The sequence below is a fragment of the Egretta garzetta genome, unplaced genomic scaffold (genome assembly GCF_000687185.1).
Source record: "Egretta garzetta isolate BGI_Z169 unplaced genomic scaffold, ASM68718v1 scaffold333, whole genome shotgun sequence".
NCBI lineage: Eukaryota > Metazoa > Chordata > Aves > Pelecaniformes > Ardeidae > Egretta > Egretta garzetta.
In genome coordinates, this window is record NW_009259179.1 from 1976699 (window position 1) to 1985522 (window position 8824).

The following is an 8824-nucleotide window of genomic DNA, read 5'->3' on the forward strand; positions in this document are numbered from 1 at the left end:
GGGGAGGCCAAAAACTGCAGAGAGAAACACTAGCTGCTGCTTGGTGAGAGGGTGATTTCATATGTATGAGCACTTCACTTTGAAAATATTACAAATTTTCTCTCTGAAGTCTTTCATGGCCTAAAGTAGGAATTCCAGTAAAACATGCTGTCTAATCAAGTTAGCTCTTCATTTGTATGCAATGTTGAACTAATTAATGATGACAAATTGAGATTGGATTGCAGACGACTTTATAAGCATCCTTGATTATTTTTTTTAATTAATGACCTGAGAACACACGAATATAAGCAGGTTAATCAGCCTTTTCAGAAGGAAAATCTTTAACAATTGAAACTCTACTGAAGTGTTTAAAAACAAAAGCCTTAATAGTCTGAATTGAACAAAATTTTTCACATGCGTACAATAAAACCTTGAAAACCACGCTGCGAAGAAACAAGGAGTTATTTCATAATGCCAAGACAGAGAAGGTTGTCGAGGCTGAGTGAGAAGCCCTATGAATTGGGTGAAAAACTTATCCAGAATTGTGTCATTTATTGTGGGATATTTCCTTTGTGAGAATTCCCATATTCCCATGCCTTGTGATATCTCCTCCTGTTTCTGCAGAAGAAGAAAACAAGGCATTTCAAAAGTGTGCCACCTCAGATTTTTTTTTTTTTTTTTTTCCTTTGTGGAAATAAGTTGTGTGTTGATCTTCCCCACCCACTCTGAGTGCAAATAAATAAACAAACAGCAGCACTGGCTTTCCCCCTAAAAAAAAGATTTGGCAATCACCTGTCACTAGCAGAACCTGTTACATGGGGAAGAACATGATTGCAGTAGGAAAGTAAAAATTAAAATTGTATGTCAAGGTAAGTAAAAGTTAACATTACTGCCAAACGCGAGCTATCAAAAAATGAATCTGATCCACCCATCCCCATAAGCAAGATACCACCTTATAAGTCATGAGACTTTCAAAAAGACAAACAGGTTCTTTTTCTCCCCCAGGTTTTTGAGCCTTTAGGGTGCATCTACTAAATCTTTTAAAGCCTTTCTTGGTAGTCACATGGGTTAAGGAAAAAGAAGGCAGAAATATCTTTAAGTTTTCAAATGAAAACTGAAATTTATTTGCAAATTTTTGATTCTGCTGAAGACAGACACCCAGCCCTGCAAGACTTGCATAATTCAGGTGTTGGCACTACCTGAGTTTAGCAGTTTATTCTCATGCCCTGCAGTAGGTTGGAGCTGAGCTGGGTTGGTCCTTGCAGGGCTCTGTTATGAAACACGGGGCTCTGCAAAGCTGCAGTCCGTGTTCCAGTTGGGCTTGCTGGTTGTCCTCCATGAACTTGGCTGTACCTACAGCTATAAGAAAATGCTCCAGATTTCGGACTCTCTTTGCCAGCAAAGCTGGATAACTGCTTATGCAACATGCATGAAAGCAAGTAAATGGATTGTGCTGGCTGGAGTTAGTGGATTTGGAAAAGCTGCATTTTAAGGAAGGCGAAAGGAATGCACTTAAATTATTCCGCACGAGCAATAACAGGTTTCTGTGGTTAAGAGTACAGATTCCTTGGCTGGGCTATCTCAGTCTTTTTCAGATTGATTCATTCCATTTTTGTTTTAAATATATTCTGTGTCCTGAACCACCTGATTAAATTGGGATTTCTTTTTTTTCCCAGTCTCTATAAAATGAATTAGACGACTGTGCACAAGAATTGTGAAGCAGTGAGAGGGTAATTAGATGTGCACATCACCTTGACTCAACAGTCCTTAATTATGTGTTCAGTGTCCTCTTAAAAAATCTGTTCAAATAGCGCATTGTTTCAGTAACACTGGTAGTGTCCAATATTGGCCCAGCTGCGGGTTCTCTCCGCATCATATGGGAAACCTTTTTTTTTTTAAAGGCTGGTGAGTCCCCCAACGAACGTACACATGGAGCTGTCCTAAGGGTTCATGTTAAATCTTAGCTTTGATATTCCTCGGTGATGTGTTGCTCAGTGTAATTTAAGCTTTCCAATTTTACCTTTTAATATTATTTTTAAAGGTGCCAGGTGAAAGGGAGCGCAAGTGGTCCTGTTAGAGGATTTTGAATTTCCTTGTAGTCAGAGGCTCCCAGTCAACAATGATGTAGGCTTTAGCTGTTTGCATGGGGCAGCTGAGAAGGGTCCTTGTAAAAGAGAGAGTCATTTGTGCAGAGGGTCTGCAGACCTCTCCAAGCACTGAAATCAGTCACCTCGTGACCACTCTGCTAATCCTAGAATCATTTAGGTCGGAAAAGACCTTTTAAGATCATCAAGTCCAACCGTTAACCTAACACTGCCATTCCACCACTAAACCATGTCCCTAGTTAAATAATATATTTTTACCTTTTTTTTCTAAATAATTTTAATAAGAGCACCATGCCATGCTGAGGACCAGGCAGGACACCTGCCATCCAAACCCTTTCATGCCTCTAAATGTAGGCTTTCTCTTCAGCCCAGCTGGTCACCCAGCAAAGCTAATTTTGCTGGGGATAACCCATCCTTGTCACAGCACGAGTGAGGAAGGGAAAAGATGCCTGTAATCCAAAGGGAGAGAAGCGATGTGGAAGGAGAAGGCAGTGGAGGAGGAGATGGGGTTGCAGCCTTCGGACACACACGCTGTAGGCTGCGAGAGCTGATGCAATGGCGTGAGAGAAGGGCTTGGCTCCCCGCTGAGCTCAGCGAAGCAGGAGCGCTTCCGTATTTGGGCATTGGTCTTTGGGTGAGAACTGGTTAAGATTTGGCTTCCTCAACCTCTCTGCAGCCATGCCTGCATGACGAGGCCATTCCCATGCGCACGGCTGCTTGGCGTGGAGCAGGCAGGGCGGGCGCTGGTTGCCACCATCACTCTCGTGCACGGAGAGGTTGTGATCACGCTTTCCTGCTTGAAGAGCTTGTGGAGCGTGTTTCCTTCTGTGTGATATTGCAGGGCCTAACACTAAAGCTGTTGAGGCATACATAACTTGTCCTAGGTCACCTACCTGGAAAGAGAGTAGCCAGGCTTGTTGTCTTTGAAGGAGGTGCCTTTCTCACGGCAGGGAGGTGTTTTCAAGCTAGCGAAGCTGGGAAGAACCAGTTCACCTGTGAGAACCAGCCAGGAGGGGCCTGCTGGCTTCTGTTTGGGTTTTTGTGCTTGAGTAGGAGATCTGAGTGCATTAGGTTCCCATTAGAATGTAATTGTGCTTTTTCCCCCTGATCTTTTTGTCATGTATATTTTGTTTTTATTAGCAGTCACCGTCTTCTGTTACTCCTTACAGGCAGCTCTACAGATCTGTGTAATATTTTCCAGAAAGCGTCTTGTGATGTGAACTGTCTTGGTTTTTTTCTTTTCCTTTTTGTATCCTTTATTGTTTTCTAAAGCCTACCAAGGCAACATAGCCTCCCTATCTGAACAGCTGTCATCATAGTGAGGAGTTTTGCGATGTGCTCTCTATTAGACCGCGGCTGTAAGGGGCAGTCTGCACCCCACGCAGCCTAGCAATGCCCGGGAAGGGTGAGAAGGGAAGTGGTTTATTTCCTGATTATATGAAGTGGTATCTGGCGGCCCTGGGAACAGAAAATTTGGGTCTCCTGACTTGCAGTAGTCTGTGCTCTGCTCTTCAAACAGCACTGTTAGTGTTGGGCACCAGCATGCCTGAGCTGCTGAGAGAAAGCAGGCTTCAGGTGGTGTGCGTGTCCTTCTCCTTCAGCTAGGATTTAGCCTTTTGGTTGCTCTGTTTGTGGCTGATTCTCTCCCAGTGTAACAGGAGACCAGTGAAAGCTGGCTACAGGTCTCCCAGGATCTGCAAGTGAAAAACACTGAGACATTAGGGTCAGACATCCAGGGATGGAGAAAGTCATGGGGAGGGGTTGTGTCCTCCACAGGGGCAGAAGACCCCTCTGCTGTTTTGCACAAGCAATTTCTAGTTGTACTGTCATGCCACTTTTTCAATTTCTTTTTTCCCTTTAGAAAATTTGTTTTAAGGTTTTAATTATTTTTGGAGAAAAACTCAGAGGAAGACAATTAAGTGCAAGAAGCTTTTTTTGGTTCTTAATGAGAATATTTTTTATCTATGTGGAGAGGAAAAAGTGTTAACTAAACATATTTTCATCAATGCAGTTTGCACAAAAAAGCCCCACCTACTTTCATGAGAAAGGAATAAAGAGAATCATAATCCTGGATTAGGTATCTTTCACTACATGTATATAAAAACACCACCGTGTGAAAAGGGGGAAAACATATATGTATACACACACACACACCAAACATACCAATGCGCCTCCAGCAGTATTACCAAAGGAATTAACTTTACAAGAAACAGCCACAGCCTGGAAAGAAGCCATTTTTTCAAATAAAAGCTGAATGAGACTTGTGGTTTCTGAGAACTATGAGAAGGAAGGGTTAAAAAAACATTTACAGATAAGAATAGCTGATGTTGGGAGATGAGTGAATATCTTAAGTACAGGAGGGTCACTATTTAAATCAGCTTTTTTTTTTTCCATCTCCTTAGTTAAAAATTGGCTTCTACTAAGAGCAACATGTAGGATTAATGTGCAGCACTTTGAAGGTTTAAAGTGCTACAAACATTACTTCCCTAATCAGCAAACACCTTTAGCACTTTAAACCTTCAAAGTGCTGCACAAACATTACTTCCCTAATCAGCAAACACCTTTGCTTGGTAGTCAAATCAGCAGCAGTCGCCATTTTAGAGAAGGGAAACCAAGGTGCCAGAAGTGCCAAAATTTCCAAACAAGTAGGTTTTCTGGAGTGATTTTTATATTGGGGGTTTTTTGGTTTTGGTGGGGTGGGTTTTTTGGGGTGGTTTTTTGTTTGGTTTTTTTTTGTAGAGTTCAGCATGAGGACTGCCTCTAAGCTGGCTTGTAAAAGCTGCTGAGCTCTCCTGGATTTCACAAGTGCTAAGCAGGCAAAGCAGCCTGGCAGAGCTCAAGCCAGAGTTGCCTCCTTGCTTTTTCAGAGGTTACGGCAAGCTGGGCCAGAAGGGAGGCAGCCCACTCCAGGGCAAGGAGTGTTTCCTAAACAGTTGCCAGTTTCCCCCGTTCCCCCATGCCACTGAGCTGTATAACCTAAACTGCATCAACCAAGCACTGCCAGAAGATATTTCAGCCCCGCAAAAAAAAACTTTGTGCAAAAAAATATTTGCGTGACTGTTTAAGTTACTTCTGGGTAAAAGTTCCAGGTAAGCTGGTGCAAAAGGTATTGCTCACCTTGCAGACAAAGACCGCTCTTGGAGATGATCATTTTTTTGCCTTAGGTCAGCTGAAATACCACAGTTGCCATAGATATTATTTCCCAGCCAACTTGATATGGAACAAGCAGCACTTTGGAGGCGTGCTGAAGCAGGGATAATTTTGTGTGTGTTGCATTGGTGGTGCTCTGCGCACTGAGGGTTCAGCTCCAGTGCTTGGCAGACCATAGGCTATGGAGAAATGTCCTACTTTCTTTAAAAAAAGAAGTGTCCTGGGTAGGGATGGCTTCTGTATAGAAAGAGCATGAACTTTATTATGCAATGGAAATATTTTCATGAGGTTTTGCTATGTGCAGGCGTGTCAGATTTGTTATTGTAAACACAATAGGATAGCTACCCAAAGAAGAGCTTAGATCCTCTTGCAAATACACCTGAGTATTGATACAAACTTTATCGTTTCCAGTTCTAAAGATAACACTTAAAGATTGGAGCAAACCTGGTGGAGCCACAGGAGGAAACTGCGACTTCTCCCTTGTTTTTTTAGATGTATTCTGTGAGAGTGGGGGGTTTTAGTTGTTTGGGGTTTTTTATATGGAGAGCAAAATATTACTTGTCTGATAAAAAGGAGCGTTTTATGATCTGCTGATACATATTAACATCTAAATTCAGCTTTACAGAAAACTGAAAAAAAAGCTAGAGGAAATGCAGGAAAGCAGCACTCAAAGGCTGACCTGAAGGAATGAGATGCGACTTGGGTCTAAATTTTCTGGCTCTCTTAGCCATGATGGTCACGCTGCTTCACAGCATGTGGAGGGGAGGGGAGCATCCCTGCAGGGGCTGCTGCTCGGGGCTCTCCTCCCCACCTGTTGCATGCCCTGGGGTGCACCACACGTTCCTCCTGGGGAGAGAAGCCCTGCTGCCTGGAGATGCCCTGCTAGGGAGCAGCATCAATGAGCAGCGGATTTGGCTCAGAGCCCAGCCTTGGAGCTGCTCCCGCCCTGTGATTTAGATGTAATCTGGGTAACGTTGTGCAAGTCATTCCCTCTGCCTCCGTTCCCCCTCTTCCCCCTTTCCACACGCCCACCCTCAAATTTGGGACTGCATTGCCATGATCCCATGTTGTAAAGCACTCAGACCCCTGATGTGAAATGCCAGGGGGGTACAGCTGGAGATTGCTGCTTGCTCTGCATCCTGTATTGCTAGCCTTAGCTTTCAGGCCTTCTCTTTTGACTTATTTACAGGACACTAAAGTCTCTTTACAAACTAACTTTTGAAGGAACCAAGACATTATCTCCAGGCTAAAGCTTGAAACTGCCCAAGTGCTGTTTGGGTTATTGTTTCCCCCACTTGAGATCTTGAGCTTTACTAGTGTCATGCCCACCAGGTGTGAAAATTACTGATGCAGAGGCTATTTGAGGGCTATGGTGCGAAGCAAAGCCTTTTCCTGTTGTGTAGCCAGAGCACGATGCTGTACCAGCACTACTGCATTAGCTGTGGTGTCGAGCCTTGGCAAGCTCACACTCCCACTTGCCGGGGCTTATTAGCTCAACCGTGTGAGCTGCGGCTGGGAGCTGACTTCTTCCTGACCTTACAACAGGAGCAGAGTGAGCCCAGGTTTGCCATCAGGCTTGCATGCGGAGTTCCTTGGGGGCCCCCCCCACCTTAAAATGCAGGGCTGGAAGGGATTCCCGTGGGGAAGGGGCGGGAGCGGTACCACTGGGCTGGGTGCCCAGCCTGGAGGGTGTTCATGGGGCAGGCAGCACACCCGGTCTGTTCGCATTTGAGTGTCAGCATCACCTTGGGTGGGAGAGAAAAAGCCTTCCTGTGCGATGTTTGTCGGGTGGCTGAGCCCTGAATGACACCTGCTCATTAATCAGCAAGGTGGTGGCCGGTTTTGCGATGCATTTCCTTGTCTCCCATCTCTTCTGCTGCAAACTGCTTGTGTTGCTTGTACTTAGTCTTTTTTTTTTTTTTTTTTGGCCCATCCTTGGCAGTTTCTCATAGGTGTATGAGTAAAGGGGACTCAAACAAGAAACAGCCTCTGCATTTCTAGATATCCTACTAAAATCTTTTACAGTACTGGAACCCATAAAGGAAGTGGTGAGGCCCCTAGGGAAAGCTTCAGAAGAGTCATAGTTAGTTCTGTAAGGTTTGACAAAGACAAAGCATGTGGACTAATCACTTTGCAATACAGTTTCTATGAGGAATTAATAAATTTGACCATTGTTTGCCATCCCCCTTGTGTGCTGACTTCTCTGATAAGTCATTTTTGCCAATATCTTCTGCCATGCCTCTCAAAACGGCTACAGAAGCCTGCCTTTTGGGCGTAGTTTTTCAGCAGACTGATCCATACAGCTGGGGAGAACTGGGCTGCTCTGGTGCTGCTAGCAGCGCTGCAGCATGGTCCCTGGCTGATGGGAAGAGCAGCTCCACAGGCGAGCTGGGTTCCAGGTTGAATTTGCAGGGACATGTGCTGGAAGAAAACAATTTCTGTGCTGTACATCTGACATGGCGAGCACAAAAAAGTTGTGATGCTGTTAGCCACTCTGCTGATAGCAATCAGTTTAATGGGGCTATTTTGTTTCCATACACTGATATTCTGATTCGTGTCGTGCAACTTATTTTGGGTAAGCTTCCTAAACACAGAACTTACGAGGTCTTTCTCTTAAGTGGGGTAGCTTGGTAGTGTTTTAAGGGTTGATAAAGCACATGGCCAAGATTGACTCTGTTGGTTAGTGATTGGGAATGACTAACTCGTGACCACTTCCCTCTCTGCCACACAGGTCTGAGCTGTTGCCAACCACCCCCTTGCCTCTGAAAGCCAAACTCCTGGGGTACACCTTACACTGGACCCCCTGGATCACACCGCATCTGCAGTGTGACCCCAGCATAACCTGCTCGCTGGGAAGTCAGCATTTCTCTGCTCCCAGGAGAAGTGGGGCTGAGCGTGCAGCCAGGCAGCTCTCTGGCTGTGCAGCCTGCTGCCGTCTGCCTGCCTGCCATGGCTCAGCAAGGGTGTAACAGTTCACTCAGCTTTTTTTTTGTCTTATTTTTTAATTTTTTTTATTTTTCCGCTGGCCATACCAATCTGATTACAACTTCGAGGGATCATCTGCCCCTAAAGCTTAATTAAGGAGCTCTTGTCTGCCTCGTCACTGACTCACCTGCCACTGTATGAGCTCATGTCTGACTTGTCCTAGGAAGATAGTGAATATGTCAGGCTTCTCTGAAATATAGCAGGTTTTTGTTTTATTGCACCCCTGACATTGCTGTTGGCTGCTACGGAGGTGAACAGAAAGATGACTGCCCCAACTTGGTTACATTTATCTAAACTTAGTCGCTTGCCTCTTTGTGCCTTGAAAAACCAGATGGGGTTTTGCTTGCACAGCTGTAGGTATGTTAGAGTTAATAAAAAAAAAAAAAATTAAAAATTAAATAACCTTTGAGTTTTGGCTTCAGGCAAAGTAGGTGAAATGATGTGTTTTGGAGATGAATGCTCTTGCAGGAGGCAAGATGTAGCTTGCAGGAGAACATCTGCAACCAATCCATTCTGTATGAGATGGGGCCAAGACTTGTTTGTATCTCAGTACCTGTTCAAACATGTTGTAGCAAAGCAAAAAGAGGTTTTGAATGCATTGAGGA

At 44.5% G+C, this 8824-nt stretch overlaps 1 protein-coding gene across 1 annotated transcript in view; it reads left to right on the forward strand.

The window, feature by feature from the left end:
• TP63 (tumor protein p63) overlaps positions 1–8824 on the forward strand; it is an 87724-nt gene that overhangs the window by 41385 nt on the left and 37515 nt on the right. The gene's annotated exons all lie outside the window — the stretch shown is intronic.